Here is a 12,433-nt window from a genome sequence, read left to right as displayed (position 1 = left end):
AAATCCATATGTAATTTAAGTGTTATATCTAAATCCCACGCTTACTAGAATATAGAGCTTCTCATTAAATGGCGACTCTTATGACTTAGCAAGAGCCATGTGATTTAGGATGATTGTCATTTTATCAGTGAGAAGATGGAGGCTCAGATTTCAGTGATTTGCCCAGGATCCAGAGCTGGAAGAAAAAAAAACCAAGACCCAAACACATCACTCAAATATATAAACAATTAGTTCCATCTCTCCAGAACTCAGAAATTGGACAAATAACCAAAAATTTTTAAAAGCCTCCAGTTCTTTGCCTTGGCTTTTTTCTCTGAATTGCATGAGATTTTAGTCCTTAATTGAATGTGCTTACTATTAAAGAGGTATCAATACATTGGAGGGATGATGATGTAATTGGCCATGAGTAGTAGAAGAAGGAAGGAGAGGGGGGATGACATAGGAATCAAATATATCCTGCACTCACTTAAATTATTTCATAGAACAAGCTTAAGATAAATGAATAGAGACATAGTTCTTAGATTGAGAAAAAGTATAAGGAAGGACTGAACACATCATCTATAGAGAGGGGGTGTGGACATAATATGTGGTTCATCTACCTGAATCAGGAGGAGAAGAATTATATGGAAAAGGGTTAGAAATAGTTATTCACCTCTGTACCTTAGACCTAGTTAGCTTTTGTACAGCCTTGTTACCATCCATTGACAAGCTGAGATAGGACAGACTGTAATTAAACTATTAAACTCTTATGATACACTTTTTGAATGGTTAGATCCCTTGAGCATATCAGAAGTCTCTTTCTGGAGAGAATCACTGCAGGATCCATTAGGCTGACAGAACCTTTTTCCTAGATTCCGCCCTCCTGATTTCTTGTCATGGCTGAACTACCTTGCCACAGCCTTGTCCCCTTAGTGTCCGAGGACAATAGGAGCCTCACAATGTACCAGACTCTGTTTAAAGCACTTTAGATTCTCAGATAATCCTAGGTGGTAATACTAATGATATCCCATAATGAAACAATGAAAGTGAAGCACAGAGAAGTTAAGCAATTTGCCTAGTGTCTCACCACCAGAAAACAATGGAATTGGCACTTGAACTCATGAACTCTACCTCTAAGGCACGTGCTTATACCCAGGACAATGTATCTCATGCCAGTTCTTCTCGTACTATCTATGGTCAGAGGTTTATTTTGTTTTATAACATATTGTGAGCAAATACTTTTATAAACTACACTAAAAATCAGTAGAAAAATGAAGTTAAAAGATATCCAGACTGGAACTCAAATTCTTAAATTACCATTAGATTCAACATGCATGCAGTTACTCTGTAAATTGCTATAAAAATTTCTAAGTGCTTTCTCAATGCTTACTGTCACTTTCTTTATGTACCATGGACCATTAGTGCTCTCCCCTCCCCCCCCCCGAAAAAAAACCCAACACACTTTGAGTGGCACTGCTGTAGGCTTAGGGGACAGGGGATGGGCATATTTTGTATCACTGAAATGAGTGAAGTTGGCAACAAGGTCAACTCTGAAGCCACAAACCCCTGGGCCTGTGTTCTCTAATCACCTAAGTTAACCAGTCATCTACCCTGATTGAGAAATTACAGATGGAGGGGCCCTTCAGAATGGAAATTAGGACTTACCCCATGCCATACTGAAGGGAGCTGAATGGTCCATGCATTAACTTACAAAACAACTCTTGAAAAATTTCTTTCTTTAAGAACTAGCAATCTTCTTTCCCCCAATTGCTCTTGTATCTTAATATGAATTTCCTATTTCCTTATGTTTTCTCATGGCCAAAAGTGTTTGACACATTTCCTGAAAAATGAAAGATATCCAATCAATGTTTGTGATTGAAAATTCACATTTATTTCAATAAATACTATTTATATTAAAACTCCAGGGAAGAATGATACCATATGTATACTACACAAGTCTGAAATGATGACACACTCCCTATATGGAGCTGTAGTACTAAAAGGAAAATATTATAGACAAACATTTTTTTCATTATTGAAGTATAATTGACCTACAGTACTGTGTTAGTTCCAGGTACACAACAAAGTGACTCAATATTTCTACACTTTACAAAATGATCACCACTATAGACAAACATTTAAAGTGACAATTTATTCAAATGAAGTTGGGGGGAGTAAGAAGAAAAGAGTTAAATTCAAAAGTGTTTACTACTTTGCATTATGAAAGAATTCACATATTTTAATATTCATGCTATAAACCTAATGTTCTTGTTATTATAACTTGGAGGCTTTAAGCCGTGCATGATTGCTCACATAATAAAGACTGCCTTCATAATAAAGTTTTGTATAAATGTCTTTAAATCAAGAGCACCACGTTTCATGTTAGTCTTCAAAAATACAATTAGTCATTATTTTTCTAACAATTCATAAATGTGACTCACATAATGAGAGCATGCAGTTCGTCACTTGTGGAGACCAATAAATCAATCTCAGCACCTATTAAATACTGAAAGCTTTCCTAGGTACGACTGGGTAGGGATGGTAAGCGGGTAAAAAAGGAATATAAAATTGAATTCTGCTCAAGTAGGGTATAGGTTAGTTGGGAACACATGAAACAATGAGGCAGTAGTCATCCTCTCTTTGTAGAGTGGGGCTCTGTTCCAACCCCGGCACCCACCCATCCTGAAAGCAGACAATGAGAGAAGAATGCCTAGGCTTCATTAAATGTTACATCACTCAGTCCAGGCCACAAGGCTTGAGGCGATGGAGCATAAGCAAATGCTGCATTACCATTGTCAGTATCTCTTCTGTTTCTTAACTATCGGAGTTTTAAACTTATCAGAAATTTTAGAGATCTTTAGCCTAACTTCCCTCCCAGAGAAGACAGGACTTTGAAGCAGCTTCTGGAAGGTAAGGTACATTGACCCCTCTTCTCCCTCTTCCTTGCTTTTCCTGCTAATATAAGCTGACCGGCAGAGTTTAGGAAACCTTTGGGTCTATAAAACACTGCAGTCTACATTGCCCTCTCCCACCCACACCAGATTCAAACCATAAAATTCACCTCCTTTTAGAGTTAGACTTTAACCTAGTCTATGTATCAGAGTCATAACAGTCTCACCCTATTTCTCATAACCACTAAAACAATTGGGGACTTGCCTGGTGGTCCAGTGGTTAAGAGTGTGCTTCCAATGCAGGGAGCCTAGGTTTGATCCCTGGTCAAGGAACTAGATCCCGTATGCCTCAACTAACGGTCCCACATGCCACACCGCAGCTAAGACCTGGCACAGCCAAATAAATGAATGAATATTAAAAAAAAAAATTGAAAAAACTCACGGTTTCTTGGAACAATAGGCACTTTTTTTTGGCTGCGTTGGGTCTTTGTTGCTGCACACAGGCTTTCTCTACTTGCGGCAAGCAGGAGCTACTCTTTGTTGTGGTGCACGGGCTTCTCATTGTGGTGGCTTCTCTTGTTGCAGAGCACGGGCTCTAGTTTATCTCACAACAGGCACACTTTAATGGTGGGCATACTTTGAAGAAGAGAGGAGAAATACTCCTACTGATAAAGCTGGTTGGGAGATGAATTATCCAGTAGGCTAGGCTATTCTGTTAAATACTCAAACTCCCAAGTCTTAAAGAGTGTGCGCGAAAGTAGCTTACTTTTCCCTTCTGTGAAGTTAAGTGTGAAACCTGGCAATTCCCTGCCAAGTAGCGACTCTGGGATTTGGGATCTTTCCACTTTATGGCACTGTTAGCACCCAGGGGAGACTTCCTCAGGGTCCAGGAAAAACTTAAGACCTCATGACTTAAGGCATCCTTGAATGTAATGAATTAACTTCTCTCCTATGCACCTAGAATACATCTACTAACTAGAATACATCTACTAAATAACCATCCTGGGAATAACTAAGGAAATAGTCACACAAATAATTTTCTGTGGATTTAACTTGCTCATGAAGCCGAATCCAGCCTCTGTACCCTGACACTGAATTAATTTTCAGAGACAAGAGTTTTGGATGAAGTAGGAAAGAATAGCTTATTGCTTTGCCAGGTAAAAGGGGCCACAGCAGGCTAATGCCCTCAAAACTGTGTCCTGACCTGGAGAGGGTAGTGAGGAGTTTTATAGTAACGGTTCAAAGAGGGCGTGATCAGCTCGTGGACGTTCTTCTGATTGGCTGGTGGTGAGGTAAGTGGGAGTCGGCATCCTCAACCTGGTTCCAACCCATCTGGGGTCTCTGTGTTTGTGGGCAGCACACAGTTAACTTCTCCCACCTGGTGGGAGATTCAGTATCTGCAAAACAGCTCAAGATATTGTGTGTATCCCTTGAGGGGGAACCAGGACCCTGCCCCAAGGCTGCACTATTGTTTCTTGACTCTTCCTCCCTTGTATCTGCATCCCCTCCCTTCCCTAATTAGCAACTGTTTGAACCTGCTCCTTGTAACTGAGGAAAGATCCCGGAGGCTGAATGAAGCCTATTTCCCGCAATCAAGAAACGGGGACGCAGAAAGGCTTTTGTGCCCAGGAGCCCCACAGGGCCCTGCTCAGTGTCAGTACCATTGCACCATAGGAGGTGCTCTAGCAGCTCGAAGCCTTAAGTAGCCGTGACAGTAGAGGTGCCAGCCCAGAGTCTTAACAGAAGAGAGGGGACACCAGACAGGAAGAGTAGGGTCCTCCAGACCAGGGTTTGGGTGTAGGCACTTGGTCTGGGTTCAGGCAGACCATAGCAGAAAGGAGAGAGCTGCTCCCTTCTGTGACACATTATACAGTATCTTCCCCTGCATCACAGTTCTCCCAAGTGCTCTTTCCACTTCCCAGAACCTTTGGTAAAAGGTTTTGTTTATCCCTTCTCAGTCGATGAAATTTCATTGTCCCACTAAAGCATCTAATTCCCCAAGGGAGCCTTTCCTCCAAGCTTTAGTGCACTCTGGTTAACTCCCCAAACCCTCAATCTCAGGTGCCAGCCATGTGCTACTAACCACTGAACAGAGACTTCCCAGAGCAACACAGAATAGGTTTTTATTGCTTCACACCTCCCACCCCTTCCCCAAGAAAGAAAAAAAAAATTCTACATCTTTACTGCTAAAAGGCTGAAAAGATTGGAGAGGTTAGAGACAGAAAGATCACCTCACCTTACTGGATTTATCTTGCACTTTTTTGTCCTCTAAGAGTTCCAGTTACTCTGTAGTCATGGATTTAGTTAACATTTAAAATGCCCCTTTGTTGTCATGTATACACTACTATGTATAAAATAGATAACTAATGAGAAACTACTGTATAGCACGGGGAACTCCACTCAGTGCTCTGTGGTGACTAAATGGGAAGGAAATCTATAAAAGAGGAGGTATATGTATAACTGATTCACTTTGCTGCACAGCACAAACTAACACAACATCGTAAAAGCAACTATACTTCAATAAAAATTAATAAAAAATAAAGTGTCCCCTTTGACAGGAGAATGAAGTCGATGAAGAAATTTATAATCCACCTTCCATGGAGGAAAGATGACGTGGACCCAGTTTTAGAGAGCAGGCATCCTCCTGGACACATTCAGGTATGTTTCTGCCTGGGAGACAAATATGAGAGTCCTTTGCCTATGACAGCTGCTACTTCCTCAATGGACCATTCTTTCCCCTTCTCTTATAAAAGTGTACCCATCCTTCAGGACTCAAGGCAAATGCCTCCTCCACCTTCTCCCCCCATCCTCTTGCAACTTTCATGGCACTTAACTCTTTCTTCAAGCAGACTTGAGCCCCTACCACCTTAGGAAGCCTTCAGGAATAACATTTGTGTCTGATTCATTTCTGTACACCTTGTAGGGACTGGCACAAATTGAAAGCTTAATAAATATTTTGAGATGATTCAAGCCCGTGTCAGCCTGAAATGAGAGTGAGCAATCAGATCCACAACATAGATGTATCGCAGGAGAAAAGGTGAATTTGAAAAAGACAGTTCTAGGACGTACATGAAATTCAAATGGAATTATATATCTTGATCCTTACTGTGAATGCTTTTTTTCCCAAAGAGAAAAGTTAGACGTTTCTACAGTAATATATTTGCTTAAGTATCAAAATGTATAGAGAAGTATTTATTTTTATCTCCTGGTCCATAACGTATCCAAAATATCTTACTAGTCCTATTCTATAGATTATTAGTAATAGCTGAGGGCCTTCACTACAGTGGGTACCTAAGGATTATCAAGTGGATGAATCTAGACACAGGTAAGAGATAGGATGATGGTACACATGATCTTCCAGGTGTGCGTTTAAAGCCAAGTCTTTTCCTCCACATTTACAAATGTCACAACAAAATTTTACTGACTCCTGACTAGATGCAGGTATTTGATGATAAACAGTTCAGGATTCACGATGATGAATAAGCCCTACTTTAAAGATCTTCTATTCTATTGAAGAGTGAACAAATAGAAAAATAATAACAATGTACAGTGGGATATAATACATTTCATATGAATCATTGAAACAAAATATTGAGGGGTCAAAGGAGAAATCACATCTGTTCGGATGAATCAGATAAGCCACCATAGAGGTGGCTTTTGAGAAAGACCTTGAAACAATAGAATTTGATGGCAAAGTAAAGTGATTAGAAATAGGAAACAGTTAACAAAGGGACCAGCAACAGAGAATTCAGGCACGTGATGAAAGGGTTTTCATCCTCCCAAGGAATTTTTGTGGCAAAAGAATGTCATTTTGTTGAATATACTTGGATGGGTGGTTTTTCCTCAACTTTATTCGGATATTATTTTCTTTAATTGACTCAGTGTAAGTGAGACTGTGTGAGGGATGTTGTGTGTGTGTGTGCACGCGCACACACGCGTGTTCCTGTGGGTAGGTATGAGCTGAATTGCAGTGCCTTTTATGATTTTAATCTAAGAGCAACTCTGCCCAAGAATCACTGGCTTCAGGAACATGACTGTGTGTTTGCTTCCTTTGCTAGTTTCCACCATCTCTATCTTGATATTTTCCTTCTCCTTGAAAAACGATTGTTGTCTCTGCCTCTTATTTCTCTGCAATTTGGGAGGTTAACATCTGTTTGGTTTCTCCCAAACTTCACTTCCAGCCTTTCCTTTGGATTTTCACTCTTCATCTTATCTCCCTACATTCACTGTCATCCTGAACTGGGAAACCAGGAATGCAGTTATCACACAAAAATCAAATACCAGTTGATGTGGCAAAAGATAACTTTTGGCACGTGTAAATTGGGGGACTAAATTTATTTTCTTGATTGAATCGAAAAATTTCCTGTATCAAACATTTTTATTATACAACTAGACGTATCTTCCACACATAAGCAAAACTTTCCTGTGCTGACCCTGTTATATTTAAGATATGGAACAAAAATAAACTAACAGATAATAATTTGTGCTTTGGAAGTATAAACGGAACCATAGTTTGTTATTATTTCCCAGTTTATTCTCAGTTCTCTAATCTCTGGTAGTATAAATACGGATGCATTATGAAATCATTCCTAATAAACTGTGATATGTTTTAAATCCATACCAGTCCTGCCCTCTGTCACAGCTGTGCTTTTTAGCATGCATAAAAGAAAAAAAAATGTTTGATTCATTCCTGTTTGGTCTCTTTTGCAACCTGAACTTACATATTAATTAATCATGATGATGATGGTACATTATACTTATTTTAAAATACAGAAAACACAGCAACCAGCTACAGGAATTCTTCTACAGGAATTTCTTCTGCAACTGCTCCTTCCCTCAGGCCATATAGCCTACTGCCTCACCATCTGTTACCATCCCTTTTCTTCATTGCCTCATTCCCCTGTCCTTTTTCCAGCCTCCTCTGCCTTCATTCTTTGCCAGGCATTTAACATGAGGCCCTCACAAAGAAAACAAGTTTAAGAGAGAAGGAGATAAATCCTGCAGTTTCATAAAGGTGGTGGTGGTTTGCTGCACTTAGGTAAAAAAATTAATTTTCTCTGTGCACTCACACCACTGTTGTCTGTTTTAGCAGATAAGCTTCTTGTGAGCAGGGACCATGTTTTTCTTAATTAGGTATAGACTTCTTAAAAGCTTTTCATCCTGGACCAAGGTCTCAAGGTCCCGGTTGGTGCTCAATAAATATTAAACACAGACAGTCATTGTCTAATGGCATTTATTAAACTTCGCTTTGCACATATTTCTGTTCAGAGAAAGGTTCAGCAGCCAATAGTCCTGCCTGCTAGGAATTTATGCTGAAAAACAGCACTGATGCAGCATGGCATTAAACCAATAAAATGAAGGAAACATTTTACATTGTGTTTATATACACAAATAACTGACAGAGTTTTCTCAAGTAAATATTCATATTCTTTGTTTTGATTGGCTTTCAATCAAATCAGCTATCATTTGAGTGCTGAGTCTCAAGTCCTCTGTCAAGTTCAGAGAAATATGGAACAGACTCCTTCCATAAGAGACATCACAACTTATTCATAATTACTTAAATTTCTATATTTATAAATAAGTTAACCGCTTGCATAAATGCTCTGACATGATGTAGTAAAAATCACTTGAGTAGATGGTTTAAGTGGGGGCTAGGGTTTGAGTATTCTAAGGAAGTGTCCGGTGGATTTCTGCAGCTGTCCCTTATTAGAACTAAACATATTTTTAAAAAATATGAGTTATAATTCCTCTAATCTGTAACTGAGAATGTCAGTCAGATATCTACCATCTCTCCACCACCATCTATAGCATCCTTTTAAACCATAACTATCAAAGAAGGTAATTCCTGATCATTTTCTTTAAAAGATAGAAAGTATACCTTGATATGGCCCAGACTGGCATTCGATCCTGAGATGACTTTGGCACTTTATGAATGAAAAAACTGTTTACGTGGTACCATAGCCTTTAAATCATTCAGTAACCAAAAAGTCACTAATATATTAACAGCAACTCATATCCAAAAAACATTTCCTATTGGGTAATGATCATATATATATATATATATATATATATATATATATATATATATATATATATATATATATATGTATGTATATATGATAAGTGAGGGCATCTTGCTCAGATATTTTTCTAAGGCTTTAATGTATTCATTGATTCCTAGAAATTAACAAAAAGCATTCACTCATTTATTCACCTATTCAGTTATTTCTTGAATACAGATTATATGCCATGCACTGTCCTTTGTACTATGTATACATTATTGAGCAAAACAGACACAATTTTTACCCTTATGAAGCTTTCATTCTAATTAGAGAAGCAAATGAAGCAGGAAAGGGGTGATAAGGAAGCTGGAACTGGGATTGCAATTTTAAAGAGAGTGTCAGAGAAGGCCCCACTGAGAAAGTGACATCTGAGCATTGATTTGAAGACAGGGAGCTAGCCACATGCGTATTTGAGAGAAAAATGTTCCAGGATGAGGCAAATGCATGTGGTAGGGGACCCTGCCTGGCGCATTTGAAGGACTCACTGCAAGAAACCAGTGAGACCAGAACAGAGTAAGTACAAGTATAAATAGCAGGAGTCTATAGAAGGGGTTAGCAATATGAGGGGGGAGGGAAGGATGTGAAAGGATGGGTACACGTTCCATAACCTCCGCAGGACTTTGGCTTTTACTCTGGTGGAAGGGGAAGCCTTTGGAAGGTTTTGATTAGAGGTGGGATATAAGCTGACTTGGGTTTTAACACAGTCACTCAGGCTGTTTTGATATTGACATGAACAAGGGTAGGGACGGTGGAGGTAGTAAGAGGTAAGGACTATTTGTATCTACTTTCCAGGTAGAGCTAATAGTATTTGCTTATGAGAGGGAGAGAGAGAGTCATCAAGGATGACTGCACATTTTGTGTTGCAGAGAACTAGAAGAATGAATTGCCATTCAGTGAAATGGGGCAGACGGAGAGGGGCGGTCTTTGATGGGAAGGTCAGGGCCTCCGTATTGGATATAATCAACTTGAGATGCCTAGTATACGTCACAAAGAAGATGCCCAGTAGACAGGTGGACATCTGAGTCCGGAGTTCAGGGAGGAGGTACAGCCTGGAAATATAAACTTGGGTGCTAGTAGCATACGTATGACATTTAAGGCCATGAGGTTTGACGAAATCACCAGAGGAGCAGGTATCAACAGAGAGTACGTTCATCATTCTAAAAATGTATGTGGTTGAATAACATATTACTTAGACTAAACTCAATTTCCTCAACTAGTACAGAAGCTGACTTCTACAAATTATAACACGTTATAGTCTGATCTATTTTAAGTATTGGCAGTTTACTATCAAAATTATTTATACAATTATTTTGTTTTATGGCATTTTCTTTATTTGGGGGGAAATTCTACAATATTTTTGAGGTAGGCACACAAAGTTTTAGTCTAAAAAAAATGAGACATTAACATGAAGTTTCAAATTAAACACCAAAATTAGAGAAGGCCCTCATTGCATCTGGAAGGCACATGATAACTTTAATCATCCTCAGAAAAAGCTCCATCATATTTTCTACAGGCAAATTAAGATATAAAAGTAGATGTACGGTTAGATTTTGTGATAGGTATGGGTTGACCAGAAAGTTAAATAAAGCAGCAGCTAACTGGTTGGAAAAATGGTTCCTTAACTCTAGCTGACATGTCACCCTAAATTGCTAAGGTGTCTCTGTGGAATTTCATCCTTATTCGAATCATGCAGTCTCCCTGTAGAGAGTCCCTTTAATTAAAACCTATTTTATTTAAGTAACTGGAGAGAAATCCTGGGAATGGAGGCAACAGAATGAAAGTTCTTTCTTTGTTACACATGTGCTTCTATGAGCAAGTGCATTACATCTAGCACTTCCTGGCTCACACGTGCAGATTTTTTTTAGGCACAACAGCATCTCATCTGTAAGATGTTCAAAGACAATATCTTCCATCAACAACCAGCATTTTGGATACTTTTTTGAGTTATAGTGGGTGAAATTAATTATTTTCTAGAAAACTCTTAGATTTCCCTGCTGGTAATCACTTTGACATTTCTTTTTTCACCACTCTCTGAAACCAAAGCTAGAACAGCTTTTTAAAATGAAAAGGTGTGAAGTTTTATCCAGAAAGGCTTGCACACAGAGTGTGAGTTCAGTTACAGAGTGATTATGCAGACGGCAGCAGGAGTATAGATCCTTTTCCATTTCCCAAGCTGAAAGCAAACAGAATTTGTTCTCACTGATACTGCTAAAGACTACAGTAAAATCAATAAGATCATTTGAGAAGCAGCAGTGTGTGCTAGAATGAGCACAATATTTGAAGGGGAAAAATGAGAATTAAATTCTGAGTGGCTTTCTTACCTCTTACGTGCCTGAACGTGCCTCCTCATTTGGAAGCCAAAAGGGCTGTTGGTAAGCTTAAAGAAAGGATTACGCGAAAGTGCTCCTTATGGGGTAGGCAGTCACTATATTACTCCCTCAATTTACAACATATTTTATTAAAATTTTAACATTCTTAAAAGAAGAACATCTTGATAGAACTGTTGTTTGTATTTATAAACTTATACAAGGATAGAATGTATCTATTTACCTAATGATCATCTTATTGTAATATTTGCACTAATAGTACCGAAGAATTACTGAGTTTTACATTTGGATTTCTACATTTAGCTTAAAATGTTTTCAGAGAAATGGCACATTGGATGTGCCAGTGATGCTGCATTAAAATGAAAAGTCATTGTATATGCAAACGAGCAGAGAAACAGATCTTCATGGCATAAATTCATGATATAAAAGTGTACCTGACAGGAAAAACAAAGGGAAGATACTCACAAGTAGGCAAAACTCTATGCCCTTGTCATTGAGACACATGCAAAAAGATTGCCTGTCCCGGGACTTCCCTGGTGGCACAGCGGTTAAGAATCCGCCTGCTAATGCAGGGGACACGGGTTCGAGCCCTGGTCCGGAAGATCCCACGTGGCGCGGAGCAACTAAGCCTGTGTGCCACAACTACTGAGCCTGCGATCTAGAGCCCGCGAGCCACAACTACTGAAGCCCGTGTGCCTGGAGCCCGTGCTCCGCAACAAGAGAAGCCACCGCAATAATAAGCCCGCGCACTGCAACGAAGAGTAGCCCCTGCTTGCCACAACTAGAGAAAGACCCCGTGCAGCAACGAAGACCCAACAAAGCCAAAAATAAATAAATAAATGTGTATTAAAAAAAAAGATTGCCTGTCCCATGTCAGGCAAAACAATTAAAAGCTATAGAAATTACCAAATATCTTGGAATAGACCAAAGAATTTTTAGGAGAGGTTATATGAACAAGTCATGACTCATGAAAAATTATCACTTGACTGCTGAACAACATCTGTCTTCAGATGCTTTCCAGCTGACTTTCAAGAGTGTTTAAATTCTATAAATGTTTACTTCAATCAAGGCAAAAACAAAACTAATTTGACACTAAGTCTTGAGGTATCCCATCAGGACTAAAGGTTGTCTAGAAATGAAGGCCTGTGATAAGTAAAGTACCCTATTAATACTC

The 12,433-nt window shown here is 39.1% G+C and overlaps 1 long non-coding RNA gene across 2 annotated transcripts in view; it reads left to right on the top strand.

The window, feature by feature from the left end:
* LOC307179674 overlaps positions 1–12,433 on the top strand; it is a 177,321-nt gene that overhangs the window by 94,190 nt on the left and 70,698 nt on the right. For both annotated transcript variants that reach the window (XR_013825501.1, XR_013825502.1), the window contains exon 6: positions 5,429–5,528. This is a non-coding gene — a long non-coding RNA (uncharacterized lncRNA). The remainder of the gene's footprint in view (positions 1–5,428; positions 5,529–12,433) is intronic.

This window comes from Stenella coeruleoalba, assembly GCF_951394435.1.
Source record: "Stenella coeruleoalba genome assembly, chromosome: 21".
Classification (NCBI taxonomy): domain Eukaryota; kingdom Metazoa; phylum Chordata; class Mammalia; order Artiodactyla; family Delphinidae; genus Stenella; species Stenella coeruleoalba.
This window is presented reverse-complemented; position numbering and strand designations above follow the sequence as displayed.